This window comes from Streptopelia decaocto (assembly GCF_964273445.1).
Source record: "Streptopelia decaocto genome assembly, chromosome: 4".
NCBI lineage: Eukaryota > Metazoa > Chordata > Aves > Columbiformes > Columbidae > Streptopelia > Streptopelia decaocto.
The window spans coordinates 75,019,742-75,041,785 of NC_138658.1; the positions used below are offsets into that span (position 1 = coordinate 75,019,742).

The following is a 22,044-nucleotide window of genomic DNA, read 5'->3' on the forward strand; positions in this document are numbered from 1 at the left end:
AAATTAAGAAATAGATTATTTCCTCCACCATCGGAATCATAGAATAGTTTGGGTTGAAGGGACCTTCCCAGTTCCCCCAGTGCCCCCCCTGCCATGAGCAGGGACATCTTCACCAGCTCAGGCTGCTCAGAGCCCCGTCCAGCCTGGCCTGGGATGTCTCCAGGGATGGTTCAGCCACCACCTCTCTGCCCAACCTGGGCCAGGCTCTCACCACCCTCAGGGACAACAATTTCTTCCTCATGGCCAGCCTAGAAGCTCCCGTGGAATGGCTGGTGGGTGGTCACCATCACCGCGTGATTCCCAGAGAAATGGGCTGAAAATGCAGTCAAAGTCCTTCAGGAACACACAGCAAGTGCACCCTGTGATGGTAAGATGGGCCAGCTATGGTCAGATTGGCTGAGCTTTTGGAACTGTCCCAGAGGCGTCTCTTCCTTCCCCTTTTCATTGGGGTTTTCCTGGTCATACAAAGCTGGTGAGCTTGTCTGCAGCTGAGACAATGACTTCCCTTGTGCCACGGAGCTCCTCCTGCCCACGCAGCTGGTAAGATCAGAATACTGCAATGCTGCGGTTCATGTGCCAGAGGCTACAGCATTACACGGGACACAGCTAAAAGGAGTTTCACAGCAGTGACAAAAAGCACAGCTTCGGCATGTTCCTTGTACAACAGAGGAACAAATCCAGTAAATCTGCTGCTCTACAAACCCCCCAAAGAGAGAACAAGCACGTGCTATAGCTTTTGCATCAGCATCCCTTTATTTTGGAAGGTTGCAGAGATAGCTACAAGGGTCCACCTACCGAGGAGGCATCTCGCAACACTTACTCCACCACCAGGGACACCTCGCACTGCCACACCATTGTCCTGCACCAGGAGAAGCTGGGGAGAATAGGGACACCAGAGCGGTATTCAGCCTGCCGCAGTGAATGGGATATTCCTACCCTGGCGATAGAAATCATGATCTAGCCACAAACTCTAACACCTTTGCTCTCCACGTCCTATAGACCATCAGGGACCCGTCGATTCTGTCAGCTGGCCAGAAGTTCAACCAGCACAGCCAGATGCAGGTGAACAGCTCAGGAACGGAGCTGTTGAGCTTACCAGAATAATAACAACCAGGCCCAAACTGCCCTGCCTTTTCCCATGTTTTTGCAAGCTCGCCAAACCCTGGTTGAGCCCATGGTGGGAATTTTCCCCTTATTTCCAGCTTCTTGATCACTTCCATTATTAAGAAATATCCACCACTGCTAAGCTTCTCGTGAAAGCAAAGCTCGCTGTTTCCCGACTGTAAAAGGAAGGAGAGACAGAAAACTACAGAAAAACAAGAGGTTACAAACTAAAAATATTGGTGTAATGGATCAGAACAATGCTGCAAACAAGTTTCCTGCACAACCTGCACTCTGTCCCATCTGCATCACCGTGCGATCTTATCTTCACTATTCTCCTTCTCCCTCCAATTGTTTGAGTATCTTAATTGATAAAAACCAGCTTTAATTAAAGAGGAAACTTGCCCATGTTTGCACAACTCAGAACACAATGGGATCCCAGTCAAATAAGCACTGGTGTCTGTATTACATTTGGGAATTCCCTGCGGTTTGGGGTTTTAAATTCATCGCAGCAAGTTTGGGAGCAGTGCTTCAAGGAGAATCTTTTCTTCTCCCATCCTGTGTAATAGGAGGGTGAGACAGGGAAAGAATCCACACACAGAGAGGCTCAGAACTGCTTCCAACTCCATGTGTACATGAGGATCATTTCAGGACACACCATACGAGACACGCTAGCCCAAAAGCAATTATTACTTTTTCTTACCACTTCTCAGAACTCAGACCAACCGAACTGCCCTGAAATAGCAGCACAACTCCCTAAATAGCATCATTTCTTCCCTGTTTGAAAGCAACAGCCACAGTGAACCTTTGATTTTAAGCTATCCCCGAGCAGCTACCACATCTTCACCATTCAAGCCACAGGGAAAATCATTAAATGCAACAGAAACGCTAGGGGATGAGAAGCAAAATTAGACAAGCTGAACACCACACAGATTTACTCGCACAGTAACTGGATCGACTTCAGCCTGGACCAGACTAGACGTGACTCCAGAAAATAGGACGTCTTTCCAGATACTGTGGGGATTTCTCCTGGGCTCCCGCTTTGCTGGAACGTTAAATACCAACAGAAGCAACTTCATTCTGCTGAGTGATTTTCCTCCTGAGTGGTGAAACAGAGCAGAAACAGCTCAAAAGCAAAGCAAAAGAAGGGTGGGAGAGCAAAGAGATGAAAACACGACGGTGACGCCGTCGGCTTTGTTTCCAAACTTCAAAACGAAGCCCAAGGATGAAGTTTTCTCTGGAGACTCCAACAGCAAACCAGTTCTTATGCTCTGAGGTTACAAAGAGCCCTGCAGGCTGGAGTGCCAGGGCATGCATGTTAATAATGGGTTATAACTCCTGCAAGGTGCCTTCGGTTCCTCCCGACACACCTGCGCTCAAAAACGTTTCTTCTCGGTGACCATCAAGACGTTTTACTGAGACGAAGGGGAGTTCACTTTACATGGCTCCTCCTCGGGAAACCGTGTCTCAAATTGCTTCAATAGAATTAAAATAAAACGTTGCTCAGAGAAATTAAATAGCACAGGCTGAGGGAAAATAAGATTTTTAGATCTAAGGGATTTTGCACAGAGCAGGAAGACTTGTCATGCGGTAAATAGGAGAAACCAGGACACTTGTGATTGATCTGTTCTTCCACAGCCTTCCTATGCAGCTGAAGGTAAAAGAATGATAATCCTATCCATAAATTGCTAAAAATATAGCACAATTTCAGTGTATTTGGATGGGAGCTCATTTTATTTAGCACATCATGCTTTATCCTTTTGATAATTCAGCTTTGCCATACGTTAAACAGCACCAGCACATTGCTGTGGCAAAATAAAGCATTCTGATGAATGCCCTCAAATAAAAAGGAATCGGTGTAAAGTATTAGGTGCCCACCCATCAGGACTGAGCTATGTGGATGATAACAAGCCAGTAAACTTCAAATCGCTGTTTGCATCCATCCCACAGCAACACGCTGAAATGCACAGAGCCTACAGACAGGCTGGCATGTTGGCAAGAAAAGATTGTCATTTCTAAATTTAGCAAACACTTCAATTATTGTGCGATGCTTCAAAAGCAACAGAGATATAAAGTGGAGTCTGTAGGGCAATGATTTAAACTTCAATGAGATCTCTGCTTGCTGAGCAAAGACTTTTCTTAATCCCTTCCTGTTTGGACAATCTGATCCCTTTTTTTCCACCGCAAGCACAAGGGTCTGTCCTGCACTGAATGGATGGGGCTTGTTGGGTTTTATTTTCTGGGATAACTTCCAGGTTAAAGAGAAAGGATTTACACTTGAATGAAACATAGGCTCTGTATTTGGAAAATTTGTTTTGAAAACTTGGGAAGGAAGCAAAGGCTCCTTCGTTTCAAAAGGGCCTCAATTAACATTCTCCAACAAGTCTTCCTACCGAAAGGCCAGCGCTTGCTGCGGGACATGTGATTGGAAACTCGTCCTCCTCGCTCACAATGTCCCTTTCTGAAACACAGGCCACGGTTTCTGCGAGACACGAGGATCTCTGCACAGCCTCCCAAAGGACAAGGCCTGGACTCCGCACATAAGATGTTCTACGACTTAGGCTCAGACTTAAAATAAGCAGCACAACAGTTATCTCGGCTTTGAAAAACAACCCTGAAAGTGCTGAGCGTGTCTAGATATTGCCTACGCAGGAGAAGGAAAACGATCTATGCCATTATCTTTTTCCAAATAAAGCTAAAGGGGAAAAAAAAAGGGTCACTGACAATATAATATTCACTTTTATTTCTGAATTCCCTTATCAACGGAAGTGTTCTTCACCCTTTAATAAGTATCAGTCAAAGTCCGGCCCAACTCAAAGCTGGTGATGGATTGAGTACGGGAGTTTATTTCAATACACAGCAGACTGGGATGGGAGATAAAGGTATTATTAGTGTAAATTGTTACAGAAACATTGCAGCCTTCACCTCATTCAACACTTTAGGGAGACCATCTATAACACACCACTCTAATTAATTTCTTCTGCAATCAAAATCTGATCCAGACACAGCAAGAAGGGACCATTTACCTGTAGCACTGTCAATTCTTCAGCTTGGAAAATAAGAACACAGACTCTCCGCAGTCTGTCCCAGTAATTTAGATGCTGAGATGTGAAAATATGGAAAAAAAGATATTATTTTTCCTACTGACCACACTTTTAGTGCAGGCACTAAATCAGGTATGGATAACTATGAAAAACATTCTGCATACAACCACTATTCTCTAGTTCATCCAAAATCAATCAGCCATTTGGGGGTTTGTCTACACTGAAATGGATCAAAACAGTTACCCTACAATATTTTTCCTTCATCCAAAATAAAAGTGATTTAGGGGTTTTGTTATTTAATAAGATTTTCCATGGGAAAGTCGGCATGCTTGAAATTCACACCCCACTTTACAGGGGAATAGTTTCCTCATGTGGACACGCGCCTAATTCTGAACCCTTGCTGGCCACAAAAACACAGATGTCGAGACAGAAAGCACCACAGAATCCTCCAAATTCCCCAAATAAATGAACCACAAGGTACTTTGCACAGCTCATAAATGAGCTGCTTGGTGATAAACACACTTAATGGAGTTTACATTTGCTTAAGACACTTAAAGATTAAGAGGTCTACTACTGTCTTTTCTGCCTACTGCAGACAGATGTTGGACAGAACGACAAGCTGAAGATACTTTTTAGATGAGTTAAACAGGCTATAAATGAAAAGCCCAAGGCAACTCACCCAAGATACGGGGCCAAAAGTTGGGGTGAACTTGAGCTTTGTGTCAAAACCTTCCATCGATTCCAGGGGAATCCACAAAATATTTGGATAGGGCACGTTCCACAGTCACTCTCTCCTTAACTTGCGCTAAAGATCCCTTTGGTTGATACCTCCTTTGTACCCAGAAACGTCCCTTGCAGATACTTTCTCCTGAGAATATAATAGCTGGTGACAATTAATTAAATATGCTTGTATCCATAGGTCTTTCAATACATAAGCTAGCTGAGAAAACTGGGAAAATATAAACACATAGACGTCCCTACAAGACGTCCCTACAAGACGTCCCTACTTGGTTTTCATTACACCTTTGAAAAGAGACAATCCACTCCTAAAGTTTTGAAATGGGTAAATACAATTACTGCATTATCTCAGGAAATAAAGAAGAGTTATTTCCATAACCAAATAGCTTCTCTCTTCCACATAAAGAACTGGTCATGCCAACCCCTACCCGAGCTTTTCTTCATGTTCTAGAAACAAGCTTTAGGACAGGGAACCTGCTCCGAAATCCAGGTTGACACACAGACATAGGATGCATAGCTCTGTTGTATCACGTTGGATTTAAAAGCAGGGATGAAGTTATCCTGGCATGTTTTATTAAAAGACACCTGTGAAAGGGATTTAACCACTAGAAAAACGGTGCTTTTAAAAGTGAAATTGCCTGGTTAACATGGGCAAATCTGAAAGTGTTGCAAGTCTCTGCTCTGGGACTTAAATATTGATGTAAACGCTACAACCAGAGCCTCTGGAAATGAAGCGATGGGGACACGGGATGATATTTTCTCCTCTGCTTCTTGCGCCCGTTTGTCACCAAGCGCATCCTCCCCTCCCTGCTCCAAAGCAGATTAAGCTTAATACACTCATGTAGTTGTGAAGCGTACTGCCTATCATCCAATTAAAGAGCTAACGAGATCTGAGTAACAGCACGTAGGCACAGATAACCGTCGGCTGGTATCTGGTCCAGATTAGACACGTTCCTTATTTTTCCAGCCCTTGCAGAAAAAGGGTTGGGATTCGTTCAAAGGCTGCTCTGAACACTGGATGCAGGTAATTGTTTAATTTTGTTTGGGACCCATAAACACATCACGGTTGTTTCCTCTTGATCTCCTGGAGCTGTCATATGGCAACTGTCCCATTACAAAAGTCACAATAAATCTGGCGTGGCTTGGATATTTAAACTTTGAGTGTGGATGGGGCAGATCTCATCACCTTTAAGGTCCCTTCTAGCTTCAAAAAAAAAAAAAAAATCTATGGAACAATAAAGAATCTATGCATCAGCGGGAAAAATAATGTATGTCTGTGCAAAGGTGATAAGGATACTCAGCAATGCAATTTTTATTAGCTCTGACACTGCTCCTCATGACAATCCCATAACATACAGCTAAAAAAACATGAAGTAGATATAATCATCACAAAAGGGCTGCTTGGCAACATAATTCTCAGGGCATAATTAACAAGGGTTTGCTATCTAATTGGGAGGGCACTGGAAAGCGGGTCCAGCCAGGTGTAAGAGCTGTGCAATATTTTCATTACCGATTCGGATGACAGACTGGAATGTATGGCCATAAACCCAAGAGATGATTCAGCCGGGAGGATTCACAAGCGCTTATGGTGTGCAGGTTTAGATTTCCAAATGATCTTGGCACACCAGTCCAACATCAACAAGAGGAAATGGTTAAGAAAGAGAAGCCACGGGTACAAATGCAAAAATAAAGAGCAACTTCCTATAAAGCAAGACTCCAGAAAAGGCTCTGGCATTATAGAGAGTCACGGTATTGCAAAACTGACATTCAGGAATGTCCCACAGCTGCATAAAGGCAAATCTCAGCCTGCAGTGATAATCCATGGAAAGCCCCTTCAAAGTTTTACCCTCAGCTGCTCACTGTTAATATACTTTTTATAAAAGCAGACTGAAGAGGATCTCGTGGAGAGCGACCAAATTGCAACACACCAGCTATGAGATTAAGCTGGATGCATTTAAGCCAGATGTGTTCCTAAGAACAGACTAGTCCAGGCGAGCAGGCAGGCCACGGCCTGAAGGAATCCTCCTTCTTCCAACATCCAGCAGGAAAAACTCAGAGTTCAGCTTTTTCTGAGTTTAATACCCTGGATTTAATCTCTATTTAAAAAGTTAATGGTCATCCATGTGGATGCAAAAAAATAAGAGTCCAATGGCTTATCAACACAGAAAGATACCAGAAAGTACTTTTTAGAATCCCACATGCATTTACTTCACATCCCTCTTATTTTATGGCTGGACTCAATGACCTTGAGGGTCTCTTCCAACTGAAATGATTCTATGATGCTTCCCCCATGGACAAGCCCCACATAGGTCAGTCTGAACACAACTTTTGTACTGTTTTGAAGCAGCTCCCTCATTAGCAAATCTTTTAAAGAGTGACCACCCTAGAGACACTTAACCCATCCCCACAAACGGGGAGATACACACTGGATGGGTGGAACGCAACATGACTAAAATTTGGTTGGACTGTTGAGCTCAAAGAGTAGCAGCCAACAGATTGAAGTCCCAACTGGTAGTGTGATATGAATGATGTTCCTCAATGAACAGCCAGTACTGATGCTGTTCAACATCTTAATTAACGCCCTGGATTAAGAGCTTGTAAGAGTCGGTCTGAATATTTGTCTGAACGTTGCCATTCAAGAACAGATGGACAACGGCTTGGAAAGGGGCCTGAGGAGAAGAATTGTGTTGCACAGGTCTCTCCAACCCGGGGGGCTACCGGTAACAATGGCTGCTGTGTGGACTTCACCTGCTGCCTCAGCCAAACTTGCCCCCACCTCCTAAAAGGGATTGTGTTATTCACGTCTCTCTGACCTGGGGACAACAGCTGCCATCCAGAAGATGGATTCTCACCTGCTGCTTCAGCCAAATGTGCCCCCCACCTCCTCCCTGAAACAAAGGCCAACGAAGAAGAGTGTGCCCAGAAGCTCGCCAAGGATCCTGAGGTCACCCAATGGACCAGAAAGAGACCCCTGAACACGAGGCCACGCAGGCGCAGACGGGTCCTGGCAAGCAAAGCAGGGACTTTTCAGGCCTGCGCAGTTAAGCCTGGATTGCAAAGCAAAGGTGGAGATTGGCCTCAAACAATGGGAGCAAGAGGGGGCGAAGAAGCATAAAAGATGACTCCTGACTGGACATCCCACCAGAGGATCCCAGATCACGACACAGGACCAGCAGAACTCTATGGGACCGGAGACCAGAGGGACGCCTTTGGGACTCGTTGGTGGTAATTAAATCCTCTTTCCCCCTTTTTCTTTCCCTTTTTCTCTACTCTCTCGCTATCGAGTGCTGCTTTACGGGCAAAATAATAAAGTAACACTGTTTGACTGAATTATAACCCCTCGGCATTTTGGTTGCCTTAATTTTGCGCTTCGAGATCAAGGTAAACAAACCATCATGAGTCCATCACTGAATGAACTGTGACAGAGCTCCCTCAACAAGTTGAAAGGCAACACCATGCTGGGGTGAGCGGTTGATATACTGGAGGGCTGACTGCCCAGCAAGCTGGAAGAACATGCTGAAGGAAACCTCATGGGGTTGAGAAATCCTGCACCCGAGACAAAAAAATACCCATTGTCAGCACAAACTGGGGACTGACCGGCTGGGGAGAAGCTCTTCAGTAAAGCACCTGGGGTCCTGGTGGGCAATAAGGTGAACAGGAATCAACAGTGTGCCCCTGCAGCTATAAAAACCAGCCACATACTGGGCTGTACTGGGAAGAACAATAGCCAAGAGCTCAGGGAAATGGATCTTTTCTTCTCTTTTAGCTGGACTCCCCAGAAAAGACATTGCCAAACTCTGCGGAGTTCAGTGGCAGTCTGGTCACTGGAATACAAGATGGAAGAGAAGAGAAGGAGGGAACAGGGTTTGTTTAACCTTGAGAAAAAATGCTGATTAGTGGGGGATCTAATTTCTGCCTTCGACTACCCAGCTGCGGGGTTACAGAGGAGATGGAGCTACATCCTTCTTGACGAGCGTGAACAAAATGATGAGAAACAACAGACGCAACCTGCAGCAAGGAAAATTCTATTCAGACAAGAGGAAAATATGCCTCGCCATGAGAGTGCTAAGCATGGCATCAACCTGCCATGTTTGACTGGAAAAGGCCTGAAACCTGATCAGAAAAAGTTCGCAAGAAACCCACCTTGGAGAAGAAGGTCAGATGAGAGAGCTCCAGACGTCCTGTGCAAACTAAGTCACTGTTCAGTTCTAGGAAATCATTATGATGAAACACTGAACAAGGGATTTTGCCCAGCAGCCTACAGCACTCTCCACCTGTTCAGTGATAACAAGTACTTTAGACTCAAAAGCTGTCAATAAAATACCTTCCACATGACTAAAGATCCATGTATCTCTAATTAAGGGAGAAAAAAAAAAAAAGAGTAAGAACAGAAATACTAGAGCTTTCATGGTTGTTTGAAACAGAACAAGAGAGACTGGAGACTCACATCGCACGAGTTATCATACAAAAAGCTCTGCAAGAAACGTGTGAGGAATTCAAAGGCGTACTGATAATTCAAACAAACAAAAAGCACGACTGCTCCTCCCTACCTGCTCTTCCCACCACAATGAAGAGGAGCTGACGCCAAGAGCTGTTTCAGACCTGTCCAGACCAGCCTTCCTTTTGGTGTTACCTTCTCCAGCTGGCTGTGTGCAGACATACCTTCCATACACACATTCTACTTTCTCCCACTGAAAGGTATAAGAGGTGTTAATAAATCTAAATGAAACACCTGCAACAACACACACAAAGTTGTTTTGTTTTGGTTTGGTTTTTTTCTTTCCCCCCAAGAAAAAGTGAAGCACTTTACTTTACTTGGAAATGGTTAAAATGAAACTGCCCCCTTCCTCTGAGTATCCTGTAAAACAAACCCCCTGAAACCTGATAAAACACACACAACTGTGGTTTACAAGACAGTCAACCGATGCAAACTACAGTGTCTTGTGTAATTTGGACATCTGTCCACCTGGAAGTAGCAAGGACCAAATTCACGTTACCCATGTGGACAAGCAGCCCTCAAATATCTGTCTCTGACACAGAATAGCCATTTGGAATAGTTTTCCTAAAAGTATAAAAATCAAATAATAAACACCTTCAAGCAAAGGGCTAATTATTCCTTTAATGCTGGCTGGCACGTTACCCACTTCATCTTATTAAATAATGTTTTTGGTGCTTATCTGCTGCATTTTCTGTCATGTTTTATGTCTGAGTGCTAACTCTCCTCTCAGAATAATCCTCACAGCCATGTTTTACTCGTGTTAGAAATGCACAAATAACTGTATCCTTCACTGAAACAGATAGTACGTGCAAAATCAGATGCACGAAGCGTAACCACTGCAGGGAGGGAGAACAGAAGAAGGTCACTCGTGAACTACAGTTGGGAGGTCAGATCAGGAAAAGCACAATTGCCCAAGCTGCAACTGAGCTGCTCACGGGGAAAACCTTGGTGAGAGCAGCTGGCAAGGACCTTCACCTTATACTGTGCTGATAATGGGGGAAAACAAGAGATGCACCCATCAGTTTTGAGTCCCTTACAACAAGAAAACCCTTGAGGTACTGTAGCGAGTTGAGAGAAGGGAACGGAGCTGGTGAGGGGCTGGAGCACAAGTGTGATGGGAGCGGCTGAGGGACCTGGGGGGTTCAGCTGGAGAACAGGAGCTGAGGGGAGACCTTCTGATCTCTGAACTGCCTGAAAGGAGCTTGGAGCCAGGGGGGTCGGGCTCTGCTCCCCAGGAACAAGCGCCAGGAGCAGAGGAAACGGCCTCAAGTTGCACCAGGGGAGGTTGAGGTTGGATGTGGGGAACAATTTCTTCCCCCAAGGGCTGTGGGGCATTGGAACAGGCTGCCCAGGGCAGTGCTGGAGTCACCATCCCTGGAGGGCTGGACAGATGAAGATGAGGTTCTCAGGGACATGGGGTAGTGCAGGGAGTGGGGTAACAATTGGACTCTATGATCTTGAGGGTCTTTTCCAACCAAAAAAATTCTATGATTCTATGACCATACCCCAAAGTCTACATAGGAGAGTCACAAAGTGGTGTGTCAGGCCAGTACAGGTGGGTACCAGACTGAGCTCTGCAGCCAAGTTCTGGGCCCTGCAGCTCAAGAGAGACATGGTCCAGATATTCCCAAATTCTGCCGCAGAGGATGGAACAGCTCGCTCTGCACAGTAACAAAAGGCCAAGGGGTCAGCAATGTTCAACTGCAGCCCAAGAAATCAGAGTCAGACACTAGGAAAATCTTGGTAATGATAAGAACAATGAAGGGCTTGAAAGGATCACCCAGGGAGGATGGGCAAAGTCCATCTCTGGAGGCATTTAACAACTATGTTGGACAAATATCTGCTGGGAAAGTTTAGATAGATCTGACCCAGGAGGTCAGATTAGACAATCTATTAAGGTCCCTTCCGGTCCTGCTCTTCTTTGCTTATAACAGAAATATGACAACAGAACATATCGGCAGCAGCCCCAGAGCACATGAGCTCCCTAATATTTCCTTAATTCGGCAGAAAAGTGCTGTAAGATCCCATGTGCTGCAGTTGCCCGTTCCCACCTGGTAACTTCTCCCTCTGTTTCTGGAGGAGCAATACAGAGGTAATGCCAAAAAAAAATGGTTTTACAGAACAAGGAAGAACAGGAGCTCAGGACTGAACCCCTTTTACGTTTTGGTTAAGCCCCGAGCAAAACATCCGTGCTTCTAAAGACAAAAAATCTCACAGATTGTCTGCTTGGCCTCACAGACTCTTACCTGTCCCTCTGCTCAGCTGGGAGCATGAGAAATCCCACCTGCATCAACCCTTCAGGCAGAAACTCCTAATTAGGGCTGGCCTTTGGGCCTTTTGGCCCCAAATCTGCGACATTCAGGGCTTCCTACCAGCTTGCCCATAGGCAGGGAGCCCACCACACCGTCCTGGAGGCCACCACATGGTCCTGGAGGCCACCACAAGGGAATCAAGGGGACAAAAAGTTAACGAGCCAGCGCTTAACCCTAAAGCCTGTGGTCACATCCAGCCCTTTGTCAAGTTGTCTTCGAAGTCCAAATAGAGGCACCGCATGCTATTGTATGACTGGAGTGATGGTGTAAGCTCCCCACGACTATAAAAGGGACGTTTAATTTAGTCTGCTACATTATTGGAAGCACTGTGCTTCTGTAAGCATTAATTAACGGCACATCGTGTTCTGGGAGATCAGAGCAGCCAAGCAGCAAAGTGTAAACTGCACAGCCCAAAGTACTGACCTTTCTCTCAGGGTTAGAGCTTGGGCTATCAACTTCAGCAGCAAAGGGTTGGGTTTTTTTAGGAGTTCTTTCTTCCTTGCGTGTCCCCCACAGCTCCTCCCGGCTCATTCTTGTCAATGCTGGGAAACTTCAACCGAAGTTTGCACTGTCCTTAAGAAATTTCAACCTAAGTTTGCACTGTCCTTAAGAAGTCCTGACAGCAGCAGCCATGGGACAGGCCAAGGATGGGATCCAACTGAAAAACAACCCCATCAAAATAAGTAATAACCTGCTGCCAGGTGTGTGATCTCTCACCCACAGTCATGGCAGAACAGGCCCAAGAACAGGCCCAAGAACAGGCCCGAACCTTTCACTAGAAGTAGCACCTTCAATTTGTGTAAATCACCCATAAAACTAAACTCTCATGGAGGTGGAGAAGTTATGCAAGAGAAGAACAACCAGTGAGAGACAGGAGAGCACAGTGAAAATACCTTAGAGCAGTTTCCCTGCTGAAAACAGGGCCTTGCAAAATGATGCTCCTTCCAGCTACCCAGGCTTTCCAAAAGGGTCTGTGATTTTTAGGGGTTCGAGGAAAGGATCACCAGACACTCTAAGGATGCATGTTCTCCTGGCAGAGCCCTCTGGGATCACAATTTGTTCCAATAAAGAAAATCCTGTTAGAAGAAGATGGGGGAATCAAAGCAGGAGCTCACACCTACATCCTGGAACACGCAGACTAAATATCTGTCCATCCAACAGAAACATGAGATTTGCACACTTGAATGTTACACCTGTAAAATGTCTTTGGGAGAAAAACCATTCCCCTCCTGTCCTGCTGAATGAATCAAACCAAAGAGAGCTCTCATAAAGGAAAATAAACTGCTCCTTTTCACAGAATCACAGAATCAGCTGGGTTGGAAAAGCCCTCAGAGATCATCAAGTCCAACCCTCGGTCCAACTCCAGCCCATTGACTAGATCATGGCACTAAGTGCCATGGCCAATCTCAGTTTCAAAACCTCCAGGGCCGGTGAGTCCAGCACCTCCCTGGGCAGCCATTCCAATGCCTGACCACTCTCTCTGCACAGAATTGCTTTCTAATCTCCAGCCTCAATTTCCCCTGGCAGAGTTGAAGCCCATGGCCCCTTGTCCTATTGCTGATGCCCGGGAGAAGAGACCAATCCCCACCTGGCTAGAACTGCCCTTCAGGTAGTTCTAGAGAGTGCTGAGCTCACCTCTGAGCCTCCTCTTCTCCAGACTAAACAAGCCCAGCTCCCTCAGCCTCTCCCCATAGGGCTTGTGTTCAAGTCCCTTCACCAGTCTTGTTGCTCTATTCCCAGCTTAGAGATAGGCCAGGACTACCTGCTTAGCTTAGAACAGGTATTTTCTGGATACATTAACAGCTTGGGTAGGTACTTCACAACAGAAATGATCAAGAATAAAGTGTCTTTTTTTTTTCTCTCCTCAAAGTGCACAAACACCATCGTGTCCTGTCCAATATTTCAGTCATTCCAAGCATGCCAGCAACCTACGCTGTTAAATGCCACTCGGCTAAATCGGGAGGGCACACTTAAGAAAAATCTGGCATTATGCAGAAATATGAACAACGAAGAAATGAACAAACAACTATCCATTCTTCAGAAATTAGCTGCTATCCACTTTGTTTTCTACTTTGACAACGAGGAAAACAACTATTTTCTTTTGTCTTAAAAGGTAGTTGCTGCCTTTGAACTCAGTAGGTACCAAAAAAAAAGTCTTTTAATGACATTTTTAAGCCATTATAAAGACCCCGCAGCTCTTTCAAGACCTATTGGATAAAAGAAATGCAAGTGACCAAACCTGAAGATTCTCCACATGCTGCAATTGTCTTTATTTACACCAGTTCAGCTCTCTGGGCTCCCCACAGCTGATAATCCGCCTCGCTTACTGTGACATCCTTTCTGTCACTGTCCCTCCATCCTCCTACTCTCAGAGCTGAGATAAACATCTCCAAGGATGATGTGGAAAACAGCTCCGAAGGAAGAACACGCGACACCCAAAGCCCTGTGTAAGTCACAACTCTGGGGCTGCAAAATCCGCTTCTCTCAGACCCAGCGAGGTCCCAGCCACCATCATTTTGAGTTATCCCAGAGCACTAACTAATGCCGGCTTGTTTTACCCGGGCTTAAAGGATGGTCTGGGAGCAGAGACTGACCCTGAAATAGCTGTGGGATCAAACTCCAGCGTGAACAGCAGGGAAGGGCTTTCTGACCCCTCTTGCACTGCATTCCTGCTGGTGAGGTTATCTCAGTAGCTTCAGAGCAACCCAGGACAAACCCCCGCTGAACCTGTCCTGACAACATCACGTCCCCGGCATCAAGATATCACCAAAAAGCCAAAAATAAAACCTCCAGTGGCAATAAAAATAAGAAAAAATATCAACAAAATCGCACTTAAAACCAAAGATGGGGCAACTTGATCTGGGTGAAAATGTCCCCGCTCATGGCAGGGGTTGGACTGGATGAGCTGCGAAGGTCCCTTCCCACCCAAACTGTTTTATGATTCTATGACATGATTAAAATTCACTGAAGCAACAGCACTTTTAAAAAATCTACTGCATTTCAAGATCTCCAGAGGAAAAGGTCACCAGTACATAGAGCGCGTCTCGCAAAGCAAAGGTCTGTGTCCTGCTGCTCTCAGGTTGTTATAAAGCCCCATGTGGTGTGTTACCCACAGCCCGGGTGGGCAGCGTGGGGTGCAGGTTGAATCCCCATCTACCTGCATTTTTGCTCCAGCCTGCAGCTCAATCCCTGCCCCAGGGTCCCTCATGGGTGCTGCCTTGGGTACCCAAAGCTTCTTCTTGCCCTACAATGAATAAAGAACATGTCCAGACCACAGCGGGACAGCTCTACATACTGGTGACATGATGCACACACTGGTCAGGTTAAGGCAAAGGTCAGTGCCATGAAAGATTCTTGGAAGATTCAGACTAGACATGAAGAAGAAACTTTTCTACACTGAGGGTGGTGAGAGCCTGGCCCAGGTTGGTCAGAGAGGTGGTGGCTGAACCATCCCTGGAGACATCCCAGGCCAGGCTGGACGGGGCTCTGAGCAACCTGAGCTGCTGAAGATGTCCCTGCTCATGGCAGGGGGGGCACTGGGTGAACTTGAAAAGTCCCTTCAACCCAAACTACTCTATGATTCCATAAAGTTCATGCATCCTACACACCCAAAAAGCAGAACCGCTGAAAGGCCAACTGGTGACATCCTCCTTAAGAGGATGTGTCAAGTTGGACCTCAAAAAGCTTCCTTAGAGGTTGTGGTGGACTCTCAGAAGGTACAGGGAGGAGCTGAACCCCACAGGCTCCCCAAATGTGTTCACAAGTGTACACAGATAGAAACATGGGACCTCAGACTCAGGTTCTACAATGCTGATCTCCAGAGCAGAGCCACACACCACATGAAACAGCTGCACCACATCAACCTGCTCCTCGGGTGCCACAACACACATGGTGCTAATGGAATCGCCATCAAGTTTTATTTTCCAAGTAGTTCGTATTCCCATCCACGATACTTCTGGAATCTTTTCTTAAAATAAAAAGAAACCACAGAAACATTATTTTTTTTAAAAAAAAGAAGTAACAGATTTGTAACCAATTTCCACGGTGACTAATATAAACTCAAGTCATATTACTGTGCACAGACTCACGTACCCTCTACATAGAGCATGGGACACCTGGACACATCAAAGCCAACGCACCAACAAGAACTGATAAAAACAGCGGTTGAAAATTGTCATTAATTCCTGCACTCAAGCAGGACAAATCCTCAAGCCAGATGATTTAGACACTCTCTTCAGAAGGAAGAGTTCAAATCCATTCTCCACCCACATCATTTCCAAGAGGTAATATTTATATCTCTTTAGTTTCTTGTTTACCACTCTGGCACAACTTCTAGCTTACCAAGAGAGCTAAAGAAAAATCAGTTATTTAATTTCCATAGACTTGACTTCATTAAATTCTGGAGAGGACTAAAGTCTGTGGCCACAAAGAAAGGGCATTTCTACATTTTTCCATTTTCTGGTCTGTTTATTACAGTTATTGAAAGAGACAGCAGTTACATTTGTGAAATACAACAGGCTGTGTTCTAATATTCATCAAAGGCACCGAGAAAATAATTTCTATTTCTTTTCCATATAATCAAATCATACACAGGCAGTAAATCCACATACTTCAGCATCACCATTCTCCTCAGACCCACATTTGGGCCAGCGGGAAATTAGCTGGAGAATCTTTGATTGCATGGGAAGGGATCATGGTCACAGAAAACATGAAGTGATATAAACGGGGTTGAAAGGATGGGCAGCTCTGCTTCTCCAGGAATTAATTCCAGGCAGCAATACTCCTCCAGCTTCTGAGGCAGAGATGGGCAAGAATCCACCACCTTTTGCAGATGGATGATTGTGAAAAACCCAAACCCTTGGCTAAGGTGGAGACGAGTAAAAGCACCATCACACCTTTAGACCAAAGGCTTCTGTAGGGACCCCATAAACCAGGGGTGTCAAATGCATTTTCACATCAGCCTCATGGTTGCATTCAAAAGGCCAAATATAATTTTAGGACTGTATAACCATAACTACTCCTACATCTCTACAGTCCTAAAACTACATTTGGCCCTCTCAAGGCAACCGCGAGGCCGATGTAGTCCCTGGTGAAAATGAGCTTGACACCCCTGCCATAAACAACAGGTTTATGCTTGTGAGGAATGTTAACAGTTTCATGGAGCTTTCTAAACTCTACCTCAACCTCTCCAAATCCACCAAGTCAACTGAGATTCCCCCATCCCAGGAAAAGACTGTGCTTCTGAGACATCTCAGTTAATTTGCGACAGCACTCAGACACATTTTGGTGGAAAAGACACAGAGACAAGAAAGCCCTTCCAATGAAACCCAGAGAGGGCTACCCAGGAGTGTTTGCAGCAACAGTGAAGATGAGGAAAGGGGCTCCCAGGACACATGTGGGGTGTCCATGGTGTCCCAGCCACATGCTCCACCATCTCAAGAAAGCACAAAGCAGTACAGTGGAGAACAGCTGCTCCCACAAGCAAAAGGAGAAAAATAAAAGGACCACGGCACCCAACATCAACCAGCATTTTCAGGACCTGCAGATCAACACCTCTGTGGCTATTTCCACATACTGTTTGGCCAAAACAACAGCTAGATGCTCCTCTAAACCCCAAGATGCCTGGGAAACATTTCAGCAGCTATGTGATGATTTGGATCCAGACCTAAGACCATCATTTTTTTTTTTTTACCAGCTCAGCAGTCATCTGAACCTGTCTCCCAGTCCAGCTCCACAACGGGGGTACAATGGAAAGGCGATACTTGTCTTTTTTAAAGGAGAAGCCAGCTGGAACTACAGACCTTGCTACTCACTGAAAAACACCGTACATCTGTTCCGCAGCAGCGCCGTAAAAGATTAGTAAGCGCTGGGCTAACAATCCGGAAAGGGAAAAGGACCTGCGAGAGCAGAATGTTATCACTAAGTCAATAAAGCAACACTTGTAAAAGACTGAAAAAATCCAGTGTTCTCACACAAGGCGCAGAAACGCTCCTCGGCTGATTTCTTGTCCCCCCCCCAAACTTGTCTGGTGACTCCAGGAACGGGACCGTGTCGTACGGGCTGAGGGAAAAGCGGATCGAGGGGGTGAGCTGAGGACAGAGCTCCAGACTCGACCCTGTTTGTGCAGGATCATGGAGTGGACACACGTTAGCTGATACATATGGTTTCACTTTTATGTAAAGCTTGCGTTTACATCTAATGTATCAGGGCAATTACAGCCCTGGGTTTGAGACAGCGTGCTTATACATCACACAAAGGATTTTTAGGGGTGATAAAAGAGCAAGGGTCCAGCGGAGCAGCTGTTATTTCTGAGGCTGAGGATGTAAATAGCTAAAAAGCTTTGTTTTGAGGTCAGATCGGCTAAGCGACAATTGGCTTGGTGCGTTTTGCTGCTGCACGTCCAGAATTAACCCCTCGCCCATCGCGATTTAAAAGACGGAGCAATTCTGCAGAAGTCAATGGGTTTGACTGAAAACACGAGACCGGTGGGAACCGCCAAGCCCCCGGTATTGTCACAGCTTCGTGTAAACAAGAGATACTGAAATGCAGAGCGAACTGCAAGCCTGTACAGCTCGTCATTTACATCCCGCCGCACGCATCAGATGACGGCGACTTCCCTACTTAACCTTTATTCTTCGTGTCACCGCCTGAAACGCTGAGGCAGAGAAAGCGGAGGCGCGATATGTTGGCATAAACACATGGGGAAAAAAATAATAATAATAATAAAAAAATAATAATTAAAAAAAAAAAATCAATGTGATGGCAAACATCGGTGGGTTCTCTACCCTCGGCCAAGCCCCGTGCACCCACACTAAGGTGTTTCTTGGTCCCACATCCCTCCCCAAAAACACGGGTTGGGATCAGACTCCCACCCGGGCTCGGTGCTGCACCAGCCAGGGGAATTTTGGGGGCTGAGGAACGAGGGTGGGCACGTTTATAAGGCCGTTTAGTGGGTGCATGGGATGGGGTGCAGGGGCAGGTCCCCCCGGCAAACCCCCCCCAGCTCTGCCCCACGGCAGGCTGGAAATGCCCCTTGGCCGTGTTTTTAGAAAGAGGGAGCCGGGCTGGGGGGCTCCGGCCGCGCTGCCAGGTGGCCGAGGGACGGGCCGGAGCGCGGCAGGTGCTGCGGGGGGAACGACCCCCCTGGGAAGCGGGACCCCCGGTGAGCGGGGAAGAGCCTCCCCCGCCTCCCCCCCTCGTCCCGTACCTCTCTCTGCGGTGGCCGGAGGGCCGGGGTCTGGCCGCCCGCCCGGCTCGCACGGCGCCTCGCTGCCCTCCCCGCGGCTGGCGGCTCCCGGCGCGGCTGCGGCGGCTGCTGGGGCACTGCGGGCCCAGAACCAGCGCCGGCCTGTTTTCCAGCCGCCTCCCCCTTGGGCCCGCCCCGGCTCCGCCTCAAGATCCCCCCGCCTCCTCCAGCTCCGCCCCTGCGAGCACCGGCCTGGGGCGCCTGCGGGGACGCGGAGCCGCGACCCGCCCGAACGGCAAAGCCGCGGGGTTGATGTATCCTCTCTCCTCCTCTAAGACAGGCCTGGGGGAGGATGGCGCTGGGGACCGCGGCATGAGCCCCCCAGACACACTGGAATGGGATATAGCGTCGTTTTTTTGTTGGAAAATCTCCTCAAAATCATAAAGTCCAACCGTTCCCCCACCGTTGACACTGCCCCATGGCCCTGAGGACCTCATCTCTGCAGCCAAAGCAACTTCTTTCCCTTGAGGTGCCAGAGCCTGGCCCAGGCTGCCCAGAGACCTTGTGGAGTCTCCTTCTCTGGAGACCTTCAAACGGCACTGCTGGAGTGGGATATAATTATAGAGTCTTTTTTTGTTGGAAAAGCCCCTCAACATCATGGAGTCCAACCATAACCCACCCCTGGCACTGCCCCCTGTCCTGAGAACCTCATGTCCGTCTGTCCAACCCTCCAGGGATGGTGACTCCAGCACTGCCCTGGGCAGCCTGTTCCAATATCTGACTAAACACTCTGGGCTTTAAGCCTCTGCCATGCAAACCTCTCCCACTGGTAAAGCAAAAAGAAAAACCTCATTTCGGTGTAACAAACTGGCATTCAGAGCCCTAAAGCAGAGGGAACAGGGCTCTCCCAGCATCTGAGTTTGATGCCTTCCATGCAGCTGCAGGGTAAAAGTCTTGTCTCCAAGCTGCAGCTCGGTAAACACCACGTTTTATTAAATTATAGTCTCTTTCCAAAGTAGGTTTGTCACGAGCAACATATAAAGCACAGGATGAGGATCCACCAGTGCAGCTGAAACACTCAGAAAACCCCCAGCCAACCCATTAAACGCTGACTGAAATTGTTTGGGGTTATCTAGATAAAAAGTTTGGAGAAAAGCCTGCACCTTGGATGGAAATAGTCATGTCTGCAAGTTGCCTTCGAGCAGTTTAAGTTTTTATAAAACCCGCTCAGCTGCCTGCCAGAGGTTCGCACCTGCACGACTGGGGTGAGGCCGCTGAGCCAGCACAAACATCTGGAGAAAACGGCAAGAATAACGTGGGGATCAGATTTCCCAGCTTCAACCAGCCAGATATTAAATAATAGCTGTGCAAAATTTTCCATTGCATGTATACAGCGTTTGCAGGCCATTTGCTGCCAGACCTTGTACTCTTCTGATTGCTCTTTACTGCTGTTGTCACTGCTGGAATTGATACCTGCAAAGCAGCTTGAAGTCCCCAGATGCTGAAGCCACCATAGTATTTGACAACCAGCGCAGGACAACGTGCACCTCGTGGCCATACGCTCTTTACCTGTGTTGGAAACGTGTTTCCTGAGCCTGCAAGCCGTAAGGGTGGGTGTCCCCATCCAGCACGGGAGCCAGCCGGAGCTGCTGGGCCAGACTGGGCATGGTGGGATGCTGACGGAGAAGAGGCAGCAGCTCTGCCCACACACACATGCCCCACAGCCTCAGCAAAGGGTCTCCACCAGCCTACAGACGGAAGTGGAGCTTTGTAAATTAAAGGGCTTCAGAGAAAGGAGCCATAAACCAGTTTTAACCAGGCATATCCCTGTTTTAACCGGTTACTGTGTGCAGTTCTGGGCTCCCCCATTTAAGAAGGACAAGGAATTACTGGAGGGAGTCCAAATGAGGGCTGTGAAGAAGATGAGGGGTCTGGAGCACATTTTTGATGAGGAAAGACTGAGAGAGCTGGGTCTGTTCAGCCTGGAGAAGAGAAGCTGAGAGGGGATCTCATCAATGTTTATAAATATCTGAGGGTGGGTGTCAGAGGAAGGACCAGACTCTGTACAGTGGTGCCCAATGACAGGATGAGGGGCAATGGGCACAGACTGAAACACAGGAGGTTCCATCTGAACATGAGGAGAAACTTCTTTCCTGTGAGGTGCCAGAGCCTGGCCCAGGCTGCCCAGAGAGGTTGTGGAGTCTCCTTCTCTGAGACATTCAAACCCACCTGGACACGACCCTGTGTGATCTGCTCTGGTGACCCTGCGTGAGCAGGTGGGTTGGACTGGATGATCTCCAGAGGTCCCTTCAACCCCAACCAGGCTGAGGTTCTGTGATGTCTGGCAAAAGGATTTTGGCAATGAGGTTGGTTATGTTGGCTGGAAAGAACAAGCCTTTCCCACTGGATTGGACAAAGTCCTCGATGATGAGGAAATAGGGTCAGTTTGATGGTCCAGCTTGGTGTGACCTACCTGGGGGAGATGGAGAGAAAGCTGGGATTTCCTGCTCGTGGTCCTCAGCGTCTCACAGAGCAATACCTGCCCCTGGAGCTGCTTCTAATTGAGGCTGCGTCTGTTAGCAGCCAAAAAGGAGCCATGGTGAAGAACAGATGGGTTCTCCCTGTTCCCACAGAGAAGCTGACCCGTGAGAGATGCTCGTCATCCAGCAGCTGGGAAAGCTTGGGAGCCAATTCCTACTGAATGGCACTTCTATTTCCTCCATAGCAAATAAACAACCGTGTTCCAGGGCTGCACTAGCTCTCAGCTCCACTTGGCTGCAGTTTGAAGGATTTGAACTAAATCTAGAAAACTCTGAGTAGCTGGGCTCCCCTGGGCTCTACCCTCTTTCTCCAGTTTAAATTTGGCAATGAGAGCCCAGCCAGCTCCAAAGCCCTGGACATGCTTGCAAGAGGCTTTGAGGGTACATAGAAATGCAGCTACCTGTGGGAAAATACAGCTAAAATGCATTGCAAGCACAGTTTTAATACACTGCTTCATGCATTAAGAAAGAGGAATTGACAGATGTGGGTGACATCGGTGCCATACTTGGAGAGTAGCTCCAAAGAAATTGGATTAAATCCTAAAATAAGCACTTTTTGTGCCTCTGACATTTGTTCTCTTAGCTTGTGGTTTGTGAACAGCTGGTCTTCAAGGTAAATCAAGCG

General features: G+C 47.1%; 1 protein-coding gene across 2 annotated transcripts in view; it reads right to left on the bottom strand.

Annotated features, from left to right (window-relative positions):
• Positions 1 to 22,044, bottom strand: part of SMOX (spermine oxidase) — a 70,958-nt gene that overhangs the window by 39,853 nt on the left and 9,061 nt on the right. Inside the window, exon 1 of one of the 2 annotated variants that reach the window (XM_082050220.1) lies at positions 18,901 to 19,017. The exons of the other annotated variant lie outside the window; for it this stretch is intronic. The gene's annotated coding sequence lies outside the window, so the exon portion shown is untranslated. Of the gene's footprint in view, positions 1 to 18,900; positions 19,018 to 22,044 lie in introns of those variants that run through there. 2 annotated transcript variants of the gene reach the window in all.